The following is a 15,385-nucleotide window of genomic DNA, read 5'->3' on the forward strand; positions in this document are numbered from 1 at the left end:
GTGTCGTTACCTAGGTTGTTACGGATGCTACTATGTAATAATCCAAAAATATTCTACCTGGACGCCCGACACTTGTAAAATCCATGGGCTAACACACACGAAAAACTAGCAAAATCGCCTAATTCTATTGCGTTGCCAATAAAATGCTCCAAAACCCCTCTAAAGCACTGCCGGGGCTACTAGAGTATTTTCCTAGTTCGTTACGGACGCTACTATTGAATAATCCAAAAAAATTTGACCCAAACCCCCGGCACCTAAAAAATCAATGGGCTAACACACATAAAAAACTCTAAATATCGCCTAATTCCTATTGCGTTGCCAATAAAATGCTCTTAAACCTTTCTAAAGCACTGCCGAGGCTACTGAAGTCGTTTCCTAGGTCGTTATGGACGCTACTATGGAAGAATCCAAGAAAATTTGGCCTGGAACCCCGGTAGCTAAAATATCTGTGGGCTAGCACACACGAAAAACTGGCAAAATCACCTAATTCCTATTTCGTTGCCAATAAAATGCTCCTAAACCTTCTAAACCACCGCCGGGGCTACTGGACTCGTTCCCCATGTCGTTACGAATGCTACTATGGAAGAATCCAAGAAAATTCGACTCGAAACCCAGGCACCTAAAAAATTCGTAGGCTAATACACACAAAAAACTCGCAAAATTGCCTAATTCCTATTTCATTGCCTAGAAAATTCTCCTAAACCCCTTTAAAGCGCCGCTGGGGCTACTGGTGTCGTTCCCTAGGTCGTTACGGATGCTACTATGGAAGAATCCATGAAAATTTGACCCGGACCCCCGGCACCTAAAAAATATGTGGGCTAACACACACAAAGAATTGGCAAAATTGCCTAATTTCTATTGCGTCGCCAATAAAATGCTCCTAAACCCTTCTAAAGCACCACCGGTGCTACTAGAGTCGTTCCCTAGGTTTTTACTGATGCTACTATGAAAGAATCCAAGAAAATTCGACCCGGACTCCCAGCACCTAAAAAATCCATAGGCTAACACACACGAAAAACTGGCAAAATTGCCTAATTCCTATTTCGTTGCCAATAAAATACTCCTAAACCCACTAAAGCGCCGCCGGGGCTACTGGAGTCGTTCTGCAGGTCGTTACGAATGCTACTATGAAAGAATCCATGAAAATTTGACCCATACCCCCGGCACCTAAAACATCTGTGGGCTCACACACACGAAAAACTGGCAAAATTGCCTAATTCCTATTGCATCGCCAATAAAATGCTCCTAAACCCTTCTAAAGCACCACCGGGGCTACTGGAGTCGTTCCCTAGGTTGTTACGGAAGATACGATGGAAGAACCTAAGAAAATTTGACCCAGACCCCCGACACATGAAAAATCTGTGGGCTAACACACACGAAAAACTAGCAAAATTGCCTAATTCCTATTGTGTCGCCAATAAAATGATCCTAAACTCCACTAAAGCATCGCCGAGGCTACTGCAGTCTTTCCCTAGATCGTTACGGACGCTACTATGGAAGAATCCACAAAAATTCGACCCGGACCTCCGGCACCTAAAAAGTTTGTGGGCTAACACACACGATAAACTGGCAAAAATCACCTAATTCCTATTTCGTTGCCAATAAAATGCTCCTAAACCCTCTAAAACACCGTCAGGGCTACTGAAGTCATTCCCAAGTATTTACGGACACTAATATGGAAGAATCCAAAAAATTCGACTCGGACCCCCGGCACCTAAAAAATCTGTGTGCTAACACATATGAAAAATTGGCAAAATCGCCTAATTCCTATTGCGTCGCCAATAAAATGCTTCTAAACTCCTCTAAAGCACTATCGGAGCTACTGGATTTGTTTCCTAGGTCATTACGGATGCTACTATGGAAGAATCCAAGAAAATTTGACCCAAACCTTGGCACCTAAAAAATCCATAGTAAACACACAAAAAACTGACAAAATCGCCTAATTCGTATTGCGTTATTAATGAAATGCTTATAAACCCCTGTAAAGCACCACCGGGGCTACTGGAGTCATTCCCTAGGTCGTTACAGATGCTACTATGGAAGAATCCAAGAAAATTCGACCAAAACCCCCGACACTTAAAAAATTCATGGGCTAACACATACGAAAAACTGGCAAAATTGGCTAATTCCTATTGCATCGCTAATAAAATGCTCCTTAACCCTTCTAAAGCTCCGCTGGGGCTACTGGAGTCATTCTCTAGGTTGTTACAAACGCTACTATGAAAGAATCCAAGAAAATTCGACCCGAATCTCTGGCACCTAAAAAATTTGTGGGCTAATACACATAAAAAAGTAGCAAAATTGCCTAATTCCTATTTCGTTGCCTGTAAAATTCTCCTAAAACCCTCTAAAGCGCCGCCGGGGCTACTAGAGCCATTCCCCAGGTCGTTATAGACGCTACTATGGAAGAATGCAATAAAATTCGACCTCGACCCCTGGCACCTAAAAAATTATGGGCTAACGCACACGAAAAACTAGCAAAATTGCCTAATTTCTATTGCGTCGCCAATAAAATTATCATAAACCCTTCTAAAGCACTTCTAAGGCTACTGGTGTCGTTCCCTAGGTCGTTACGGACGCTACTATGGAAGAATCCAAGAAAATTCGACCCAGACCCCGGCACCTAAAAAATCTGTGGGCTCACATGAAAAACTGGCAAAATTGCCTAATTCCTATTGCGTCGTCAATAAAATGCTCCTAAACCCCTCTAAAGTATCGCCAAGGCTACTAGAGTCTTTCACTAGGTCGTTACGGATGCTACTATTTGAAGAATCCAAGCAAATTTGACCCGGACCCCCGGAACCTTAAAAATTCGTGGGTTAACACATACTAAAAACTGGTAAAATCACCTAATTCCTATTCCGTTGCCAATAAAATGCTCTTAAACCGCTCTAAAGCACCGCCGGGACTATTGGAGTTGTTCCCCAGGTCGTTATGGATTCTACTATGGAAGAATCTAAGAAAATTTGACCCGAACCCCTGGCACCTAAAAAATCCGTAGGATAATACACACAAAAAACTGGCAAAATCGCCTAAATACTATTGCGTTGCTAATAAAATACTCCTAAACCCCTCTAAAGCGCTCTCAGGGCTACTGGATTCGTTCCCTAGGTGGTTACAGACACTACTATGGACGAATTCAATAAAATTCAAACCAAACCCCCGGCACCTAAAAAATCCGTGGGCTAACACACACGAAAAACTGGCAAAATTTCCTAATTTCTATTGCGTTGACAATAAAATACTCTTAAACCCTTCTAAAGCGCCGCCGGGGCTACTGAAGTCGTTTCGTAGGTCATTACGCATGCTACTATGGAAGAATATAAGAAAATTCGACCCGGACCTCCGGCACCTAAAAAATCTATAAGCTAACACAAACGTAAAACTGGCAAAATTGCCTAATTCCTATTGCGTCGCCAATAAAATGCTCCTAAACGCTTCTAAAGCGCCGCCGGGGCTACTGGAGTCATTCTCTAGGTCTTTACGGATGCTACTATGGAAGAATCTAAGAAATTTCAACTCGGACCCTCGGCACTTAAAAAATACGTGGGCTAACACACGAAAAACTGGCAAAATCGCCTAATTTCTATTTCGTTGCCAAAAAAATGCTCCGAAACCCCTCTAAAGCGCCGCCAGGGCTACTAGAGTCGTTCCCCTGGTCGTGAAGAACGCTACTATGGAAGAATCCATAAACATTTGACACGAACCCCCGGCACCTAATAAAATGCTTTTAAACCCCTCTAAAGCATCGCTGGGACTACTGGAGTCGTTCCGTAAGTCATTACAGACGCTACTATAGAAGAATTTAAGAAAATTTGACCCGAACACTCGGCACCTAAAAAATCTGTGGGCTAACACATACAAAAAATTGGCAAAATCGCCTAATTCTTATTGCGTCGTCAATAAAATGCTCCTAAACCCTTCTAAAGAGTCATCGGGGCTACTAGAGTCGTTCCCTAGGTCGTTACAGACGCTATTATGGAAGAATCCAAGAAAATTCAACCAGGACCCCCGACACCTTAAAACTCCATGGGCTAACACATACGAAAAACTGGCAAAATCGCCTTATTCCTATTTCGTTGCTAATAAAATGTTCCTAAACCCCTATAATGTGCCACCGGGGTTACTGGAGTTGTTCCCAAGTCGTAATGAATGATATTATGGAAGAATCCAAGAAAATTCAACCAAGATCCCCGGCACCTAAAAATTTTAAGGGCTAACACACACGAAAAACTGACAAAATTGCCTAATTCCTATTGCATCGCCAATAAAATGCTCCTAAACCTTTCTAAATGTCCGTCGGGGCTACTGGAGTCATTCCCTAGGTCATTATAGAGGCTACTATGGAATAATTCAAGAAATTTTGACACAGATCCTCGACATCTAAAAAATCTGTGGGCAAACACACACGAAAAACTGGCAAAATTGCCTTATTCCTATTTCGTTGCTAATAAAATGTTCCTAAACCCCTATAATGTGCCACCGGGGTTACTGGAGTTGTTCTCAAGTCGTAATGAATGATATTATGGAAGAATCCAAGAAAATTCAACTAAGACCCCCGGCACCTAAAAATTTTAAGGGCTAACACACACGAAAAACTGACAAAATTGCCTAATTCCTATTGCATCGCCAATAAAATGCTCCTAAACCTTTCTAAATCGCCGCCGGGGCTACTGGAGTCATTCCCTAGGTCGTTATAGAGGCTACTATGGAATAATCCAAGAAATTACGACACAGATCCTCGACATCTAAAAAATCTGTGGGCAAACACACACGAAAAACTGGCAAAATTGCCTTATTCCTATTTCGTTGCCAATAAAATGCTCCTAAACCCCTCTAAAGTGTCGCCGGGGCTACTGGAGTTGTTCCCTAGGTCATTATGGATGCTACTATGGAAGAATCTAAGAAAATTCGACCTAAACCCCTGGCACATAAAAAATCTGAGGGCTAACACACATGAAAAACTTGAAAGAATTGCCTAATTCCTATTGCATCGCCAATAAAATACTCCTAAACTCCTCAAAAGACCCCTCAGGGCTGCTGGAGTCGTTCCCTAGGTCGTTACGGATGCTACTATTGAAGAATCCAAGAAAATTTGACCCGGACCCCAGGCACCTAAAATATCTGTGGGCTAACACACAAGAAAAACTAGCAAAATTGCCTAATTCCTATTTCATTTCTAGTAAAATGCTCCTAAACTACTCTAAAGTGCCTCCGGGGCTACTAGAGTCATTCCCAGATTTTTATGAATGCTACTAAAGAAGAATCTAAGAATATTCAACCCGCACCCCGGCACCTAAAAAATTTGAGGGATAACACACACGAAAAACTAGCAAAATTGCCTAATTCTTATTGCGTCGCCAATAAAATGCTCCTAAACCCTTCTAAAGAACCTTCGGGGCTACTAGAGTTGTTCCCTAGGTCATTACGGCTATTACTATTGAAGAATCCAAGAAAAATCAACCCGAACTCCCAGAACCTAAAAAATCCGTAGGCCAAACACACACGAAAAATTGGCAAAATCGCCTAATTCCTATTGAGTTGCCAATAAAATGCTCCTATACCCTTCTATAGCATTGTCGTGGCTATTGGAATCTCTCCCTAGGTCATTAAGGATGCTACTATTGAAGAATCCAAGAAAATTCGACCCAAACCCCCGGCACCCAAACAATTTGTGGGCTAACACACATGAAAAACTATCAAAATTGCCTAATTCCTATTGCATTGCCAATAAAATGCTCTTAAACCCCTCTAAAGTGTCGCCGGGGATACTGGAGTCATTCCTTAGGTCGTTACGGATACTAATATGGTATAATCCAAGAAAATTCAACCCAAACCCCGGCACCTAAAATATCTGTGGGCTAACACAAATGAAAAACTGGCAAAAATTGCCTAATTCCTACTGCATCGCCAATAAAATGCTCCTAAACCCTTCTAAAGAGCTTCCTAGGCTATTGGAGTCATTCCCTATGTTTTTACGGATGTAATATGGAAGAATCCAAGAAAATTCGACCAGGACCCCCGGCACCTTAAAACTCCGTGGGCTAACACACACGAAAAACTAGCAAAATCGCCTTATTCCTATTTCGTTGCTAATAAAATGTTCCTAAACCCCTCTAATGCACCGCCGGGGTTACTGGAGTTGTTCCCAAACTCTACTATGGAAGAATCCGAGAAAATTCAACCAAGACTCCCGGCACCTAAAAATGTTAAGGGCTAACACACATGAAAAATTGGCAAAATTGCCTAATTCCTATTCCGTCACCAATAAAATGCTCCTAAACCTTTCTAAATCCCCGCCGGGGCAACTAGAGTCGTTCCCTAGGTCGTTACGGATGCTACTATGGAAGAATCCAAGAAAAGTTGACACAGATCCCCGACATCAAAAAAATCTATGGGCTAACACACACGATAAACTGGCAAAATTGCCTTATTCCTATTTCGTTGCTAATAAAATGCTCCTAAACCCCTCTAAAGTGCCGCCAGGGCTACTAGAGTTCTTCCCTAGGTCATTACGGATGATACTATGGAAGAATCTAAGAATATTCGACCCAAACCCCCGGTACTTAAAAAATCTGTGGGCTAACACACATGAAAAATTGGTAAAATCGCCTAATTCCTATTTCATTGCCAGTAAAATGCTCCTAAAGCACTCTAAAGTGCCTCTGGGGCTACTAGAGTCGTTCCCAGGTTGTTACGGATGCTACTATGGAATAATCCAAGAATATTCAACCAGCACCCCGGCACCTAAAAAATTTGTGGGCTAACACACACGAAAAACTGGTAAAATTGCCTAATTCTTATTGCGTCGCCAATAAAATGCTCCTAAACACTTCTAAAGCATCACTGGGGCAACTGGAGTCGTTCCCTAGGTCGTTACTAATGCTACTATGAAACAATCCAAAAACATTCGACACGGACCCCGGCACCTAAAAGATCTGTGGGCTAATACACACGAAAAACTGGAAAAATCGCCTAATTCTTATTTCATTGCTAATAAAATGCTCCTAAACCCCTCTAAAGCACATTCGGGGCTACTAGAGTCGTTCCCTAGGTCATTACGACCGCTACTATTGAAGAATCCAAGAAAAATCAACTCGGACTCCCAGAACCTAAAAAATCTATGGCCTAACACACACAAAAAATTGGCAAAATCGCCTAATTCCTATTGAGTCGCCAATAAAATGCTCCTATACCCTTCTATAGCATTGTCGTGGCTACTGGAGTCTCTCCCTAGGTGGTTACGCATGCTACAATTGAAGAATCCAGGAAAATTCGACCCAAACCCCCGACACCCAAATAATTTGTGGGCTAACACACACGAAAAACTAGCAAAATTGCCTAATTCCTATTGTGTTGCCAATAAAATACTCTTAAACCCATCTAAAGTGCCGCCGGGACTACTGGAGTTGTTTCTTAGGTCGTTATGGATGCTACTATGGTAGAATCCAAGAAAATTCAACCCAAACCCTGGCACCTAAAAAATCCGTGGGCTAACACACATGAAAAACTCGCAAAAATCGCCTAATTCCTACTGCATCGCCAATAAAATGCTCCTAAACCCTTCTAAAGAGCCACCAAGGCCATTTGAGTCATTCCCTATGTCGTTACGGATGTACTATGGAAGAATCCAAGAAAATTCGACTGGACCCCCGGCACCTTAAAACTCTGTGGGCTAACACACGAAAAACTGGCAAAATCGCCTTATTCCTATTTCGTTGCTAATAAAATGTTCCTAAACCCCTCTAATGCGCCGCTGGGGTTACTGGAGTTGTTCCCAAGTCGTAATGAATGATACTATGGAAGAATCCGAGAAAATTCAACCCAGACCCCCAACACCTAAAAATTTTAAGGGCTAACACACACGAAAAATTGGCAAAATTGCGTAATTCCTATTGCGTCGCCAATAAAATGCTCCTAAACCTTTCTAAATCACCCCCGGGGCTATTGGAGTCGTTCCCTAGGTCATTATAGATGCTACTATGGAAGAATCCAAGAAAATCGCCTTATTGCCTTGAAAATCTGTGGGCTAACAAACACGAAAAACTAGCAAAATTGCCTAATTGTATTGCATCACCAATAAAATGCTACTAAACCCCTCTAATGCACCGCCGGGGCTACTGGAGTCTTTCCCTAGGTCGATACGGATTCTACTATGGAAGAATCTAAGAAAATTTGACCCGAACCTCTGGCTCCTAAAAAATCCGTAAGCTAACACACACGAAAAACTTGCAAAATTGCCTAATTCCTATTGCGTCGCCAATAAAATGCTCCTTAACCCTTCTAAAGCGCCACCGGGGATACTGTAGTCATTACCTAGGTCATTACGTCCGCTACTATGGAAGAATCTAAGAAAATTCGACCTGGACCCCCGGCATCTAAAAAATCCATGGGCTAACACACACGAAAAACTAGCAAAATTGCCTAATTCCTATTTCATTGCCAATAAAATGCTCCTAAACCCCTCTAAAGCTCCGCTGGGGCTACTGGAGTCGTTCCCCAGGTCGTTACAGATGCTACTATGGAAGAATCTAAGAAAATTCGACTAGAAACCCCGGCACCTAAAAACTCTGTGGGTTAACACACATGAAAAAGTGGCAAAATCGCCTAATTCCTATTTCGTTGCCAATAAAATGCTCCTAAACCCCTCTAAAGCGCCGCCGGGGCTACTAGAGTCGTTCCCCAGAACGTTACGAATGCTACTAGGGAAGAATCAAAGAAAATTCGACCCGAACCCCGGCACCTAAAAAATTGGTGGATTAACACACATGAAAAACTGGCAAAATCTCCTAATTCCTATTGCGTCGCCAATAAAATACTCCTAAACCCTTCTAAAACACCGCCGGAGCTACTGTAGTCATTCCCTAGGTCATTACAGACACTTCTATGGTAGAATCTAAGAAAATTCGACCCGGACCCCCGGCAACTAAAATATCTGTGGGCTAACACACATGAAAAACTCGCAAAATTGCCTAATTCCTATTGTATAGTCAAAATAATTCTCCTAAACCCTTCTAAAGCGCCGCCGGGGCTACTAGAGTCGTTCCCTAGGTCATTATGGACGCTACTATGGAAGAATACAAGAAATTTCAACCTGGACCCCCGCACCTAAAAAATCTGTGGGCTAACACACATGAAAAACTAGAAATATTGCCTAATTCTTGTTGCATCGCCAATAAAATGTTCCTTAACCCTTCCAAAGCACTGCTGGGGCAACTGGAGTCGTTCCCTAGGTTATTACAGACACTACTATGGAAGAATCCAAGAAAATTCGACCGGCCCCCCATAACATAAAAACTCTGTGGTCTAACACACACGAAAAACTGGCAAAATTGCCTAATTCCTATTGCGTCGCCAATATAATGATCCTACACCTTTCTAAAGCGCCACCATGGCTACTGGAGTCGTTCCCTAGGTCGTTATATATTCTACTATGGAAGAATCACAGAAAATTCGACACAGACCCCATCACCTAAAAAATTTGTGGGTTAACACACATGAAAAACTAGCAAAATCACTTAATTCCTATTGCGTCACCAATAAAATGCTCCTAAACCCTTCTAAAGTGCCGCCGGGGCTACAGGAGTCATTCCCTAAGTCATTACGGACGCAACTATTAAAGAATCCAAGAACATTTGACTCAGAACCCCAGCACCTAAAAAATTCGTGGGCTAACACACATGAAAAACTGGCAAAATCGCCTAATTCTATTTCATTGCCAATAAAATGCTCCTAAACCCCTCTAAAGCGCCACTGGAGCTACTGGAGTCATTCTCTAGGTCGTTACCGATGCTACTACGGAAGAATCCAATAAAATTCGACCCGGACCTCCGGCACCTAAAAAATCCATGGGCTAACACATATGAAAAACTAGCAAAATCGCCTAATTCCTATTGCATCGCTAATAAAATTCTCCTAAACCCTTCTAAAGCGCCGCCGGGGCTACTGGAGTCGTTCCCTAGGTCATTACGGATGATACTATGGAAGAATACAAGAAAATTCGACCTGGACCCCCGGCACCTAAAAAATCTATAGTCTAACACAACCAAAAAACTAGCAAAATTGCCTAATTCTTGTTGCATTGCCAATAAAATGCTCTTAAACCCTTCCAAAGCACTGCTGAGGCAACTGGAGTCGTTCACTAGGTCGTTATGGATGCTACTATTGAAGAATCCAAGAAAATTCGACCCGGACCTCTGGCACCTAAATAATATGTGGGCTAACACACACGAAAAACTGAAAAAATCGCCTAATTCGTATTGCGTCGCCAATAAAATGCTTATACACCCTTCTAAAGCATCGCTGGGGCTACTGGAGTCTTTCCCTAGGTCGTTACAGATTCAACTATGGAAGAATCAAAGAAAATTCGACCCGTACCCCCGACATATAAAAATTAGTGGGTTAACACACATGAAAAACTGGCAAAATCGCCTAATTCCTATTGTGTCACCAATAAAATGATCCTAAACCCTTCTAAAGTGCAGCCGGGGCTACAAGAGTCATTCCCTATGTCATTACGGACGCAACTATGGAAGAATCCAAGAAAATTCGATTTAGAACCCCGACACCTAAAAAATTTGTGGCTAACACACATTAAAAACTGGCAAAATCGCCTAATTCTATTTTGTTGCCAATAAAAAGCGCCGCCAGGGCTACTGGAGTCGTTCCCCAGGTGGTAACGAATGCTACTATGGAAGAATCCTTGAAAATTCGACCCGTACCTCCGGCACCTAAACAATCTGTGTGCTAACAAACACGAAAAACTGGCAAAATTGCCTAATTCCTATTGCGTCGCTAATAAAATACTCCTAAATCCTTCTAAAGCGCCTCCGGGTCTACTGGAGTCATTCCCTAGGTCGTTACGGATGCTACTATTGAAGAATCCAAGAAAATTCGACCCGGACCCCGACACCTAAAAAATCTGTAGGCTAACACACACGAAAAACTAACAAAATTGCCTAATTCCTATTACGTCGCCAATAAAATGCTCCTAAACCCTTCTAAAGCGCCACCGGGGCTACAAGAGTCGTTCCCTAGGTCGTTACGGATGCAACTATGGAAGAATCTAAGAAAGTTCAACCCGTACCCCTGGCACCTAAAACATCTGTGGGCTAACACATACGAAAAACTGGCAAAATCACCTAATTAATATTGCGTCGCCAATAAAATGCTCTTAAACCCTTCTAAAGCACCGCTGGAGCTACTGGAGTAGTTCCTTAGGTCGTTACGGACGCTTCTATTGAAGAATCCAAGAAAATTTGACCCAGACCCCCGGCACCTAAAAAATTTATGGGCTAACACACACAAAAAACTAGCAAAATCGCCTAATTCCTATTTCGTTGCCAATAAAATGCTCCTAAACCTCTCTAAAGCGCCGCCGGGGCTACTGGAGTTGTTCCCCATGTCGTTACGAATGCTACTATGGTAGAATCTAAGAAAATTCAACCCGAACCCCCGGCATCTAAAAAATCTGTGGGCTAAATCATCTAATCCTATTGCATCGCCAATAAAATGCTCCTAAACCCTTCTAAAGCGCTACTGGAGCTACTGGAGTCGTTCCTTATGTCGTTACGGATGCTACTATTGAAGAATTCAAGAAAATTTGACCCAAACCCCCGACACCTAAAAAATCTGTGGGCTAACACACACAAAAAACTGGCAAAATCGCTTAATTCCTATTTCATTGCCAATAAAATGCTCTTAAACCTCTCTAAAGCGCCGCCAGGGATACCGGAGTGGTTCCCCATGTCGTTACGAACGCTACTATGGAAAAATCCATGAAAATTTGACTCGAACCCCCGGCACCTAAAAAATCTATGGGCTAACACACACGAAAAACTAGCAAAATCACCTAATTCCTATTGCGTCGCCAATAAAATGCTCCTAAACCCTTCTAAAGCGCCGCTGGAGCTAGTGGAGTTGTTCCTTAGGTCATTACAGATGCTACTATGAAAGAATCCAAGAAACTTTAACGCGGACCCCCGGCACCTAAAACATCTGTGGGCTAACACACACAAAAAACTGGCAAAATCACCTAATTCCTATTTCGTTGCAAATAAAATGCTCCTAAACCTCTCTAAAGCGGCGCCAGGGTACTGGAGTTGTTCCCATGTCGTTACGAACGCTACTATGGAAGAATCCATAAATATTTGACTCGGACCCCCGGATCCTAAAAAATCTGTGGTCTGACACATATAAAAAACTAGCAAAATTGTCTAATTCCTATTGCATCGCCAATAAAATGCTCCTAAACCCTTCTAAAGCACAGCCGAGGCTACAAGAGTTGTTCCCTAGGTCGTTATGGATGCAACTATGGAAGAATCCAAGAAAATTTGACTAGGAACCCCGGCACTTAAAAAATCCGTGGGCTAACACACATGAAAAACTGGCAAAATTACCTAATTCTATTTCGTCGCCAACAAAATGATCCTAAACCCCTCTAAAGCACCATCTAGGCTACTGGAGTCATTCCCTAGGTCGTTACGAACGCTACTATGGAAGAATTCATGAAAATTCAACTCGGACCCCCGGCACCTAAAAAATATGTGAGCTAACACACATGAAAAACTGGCAAAATCGCCTAATTCCTATTGCGTCGCCTATAAAATGCTCCTAAATCCTTCTAAAGCGCTGCTGAGGCTACTATAGTTGTTTCCTAGGTCGTTACGGATACTACTATAGAAGAATCCAAGAAAATACGACCCCGACCCCTGGTACCTAAAAAATCCTGGGCTAATACACACGAAAAACTAGCAAAATTGCCTTCTTCCAATTGTGTCGCCAATAAAATGCTCCTAAACCACTCTAAAGCGCCGCCGAGGTTACTGTATTCGTTTCCTAGGTTGTTACAGACACTACTATAGAAGAATTCAAGAAACTACGACCCCGACCCCTGGCACCTAAAAAATCCTGGGCTAACACACACAAAAAACTAGCAAAATTGCCTTCTTCCTATTGCATCGCCAATAAAATGCTCCTAAACCCTTCTAAAGCGCAACTGGGGCTACAAGAGTCATTCCCTAGGTCATTATGGATGCAACTATGCAAGAATCCAAGAAACTTTGACTCGGAACCCCGGCACCTAAAAAATCCGTGGGCTAACATACATGAAAAACTGGCAAAATCGTCTAATTTTATTTCGTTGCCAATAAAATGCTTCTAAACCCCTCTAAAGTGCGGCCGGGGCTACTGGAGTCATTTACAGGTCATTACAAATGCTACTATGGAAGAATCTATGAAAATTCGACCCGGACCCCCGCCACCTAAAAAATCTGTGGGCTAACAAACATGAAAAACTTGCAAAATTGCTTAATTTCTATTGCATCGCCAATAAAATACTCCTAAACCCTTCTAAAGCGCCGTTGGGGCTACTAGAGTTATTCCCTAGGTTGTTACAGAGGCTACTATGGAAGAATCCAAGAACATTCGACCCTGTCACGACCCAACCCCGTGGGCCACGACTGGGGTCCGACCTGGACCCCCATTTACGTAATTGTCGACTACAGTCAAATTGGACTATGTATAACATGATACTGCTCACAAAAACCTCAATGGGTTAAAATGTTTTCATGTTCATATAGCATCCTAGATATAGGAACCAAACACATAAACCCAGTGGGTGATAAAATATTCATACACGTGTGGCCTCTTTCATTTGCATTATGTCATGAAAGGGAAAGCCAGTCGATAAGGCTGCCACAACATAATAGCTTTTACAACATATCGCATAGACATAACCGAAATAAACTCCTAAACAACCCACACACATATGTCTACAGACCTCTAAGAATAGGAACGACAACATATGGTGGGACAGGGCCCCCGCCGTACCCCTGCATAAACAAATATATACATCGCAGGAGCAGTACTCAAAAGCTAGGCTCTGAAACAGTGAAGCACTTCCAACATAGCCGAGCGGAAATCCTAAGCTGGCAGATCTCCGAAATGAACATCTATACCTGCGGGCATGAAACACAGCCTCCCGAAGAAAGAGGGTCAGTATGATATATGTACTGAGTATATAAGCACAACATAACTGAGATAACAACTGAACCAGGGATGCAGGAAACCAAGTATAACATTTAATAGGGTACTGTGCCTGCACCTCACAAAATAAAGTCATGTATACCACTATCACATACCGTATCTGGCCCGCTTGGGGACTCGGTGTTACAAACACATCATCTATCATGCTAGGTATATATATGCCATTAACGCTGTGGGATGTACAACCCGATCCCTGTATATAGAAAGTACATGCCGAGGAACAACGGCCCGATCCATGTATCATATAATAATGCCGAGGAACGATGGCCCGATCCATATATCGTATAACAATGCCGAGGTACAATGGCCCGATCCATATAATGCATAACAATGCCGAGGTATGATGGATTGATCCGTATAATGCATAATAATGTTGAGGTACAATGGCCCGATCCGTATAATGCATAATAATGCCGAGGTACGATAGCCCGATCTGTATAATGCATAGTCTGTCGTGGAACGTACGACCCGATCCGTATAATGCATAATCTGTCGTGGAACGTACGACCCGATCCTTACATAGAAAAATGTGCTGAGGTATGTCTGGCCCAATCCATATATATATCATAATGCACATATGTGCACGCAAAACTATGTAACATATCAAATATCCCTCAACCATTATCGTAAAGTGTGCCTAAGAATCCCCAAGTTTAGGAGCTTACACATCCAATCACTATTTAGTCTATAGAAGGCTCGAGGGTCGTAGTTTAACTACTTTAAGGCCCTTAGCATTTAGGAGTGAACTCGAGTCACGAGTTATACTCGGAACTTACAACTGGACTACCTCTACACTCAAATCATATCTTATTTCATTTACATTAAGACGTCCCATAAGAAAGAAGAGATAGGCTCTACATATATTACCTTTTATCATATAGAAGCCTTAAACGACAATAACTCAACTATTACAGGAGTTCTACCATCACGAAGTGGATAAGAATTATAAATTGTACTCGGAACTTCACGAATGGAGTTATTCCCATGTTTCATATGTATAAACCATTCATAAATTATATGTAATACATGCCAAAAGAAGGAGGAATAGCTTTACATACACTACTTTTCAGCATATAGAAGACTTAGAAGTCCATAACTCAACTATCGCAGGAGTTTTAATATCTAGAAGTGAATAAGATTGATGAACCATACTCGGGGTTCTATGAATGGAATTATTCTCACATTACATACACAATTCACTTAAGACTAAGACATGCCAAAAGAAAAGAAGATAAGCTTTACATACTTATGCCGAAAATATGCCAAAAGAAAGCTTCACATACCTTTTACGGATTAATATTTACCACGTTCGCCTCGTCATCCTCTGAACCTATTTAAC

This window comes from Solanum dulcamara, chromosome 2 (assembly GCF_947179165.1).
Source record: "Solanum dulcamara chromosome 2, daSolDulc1.2, whole genome shotgun sequence".
Taxonomy (NCBI): domain Eukaryota; kingdom Viridiplantae; phylum Streptophyta; class Magnoliopsida; order Solanales; family Solanaceae; genus Solanum; species Solanum dulcamara.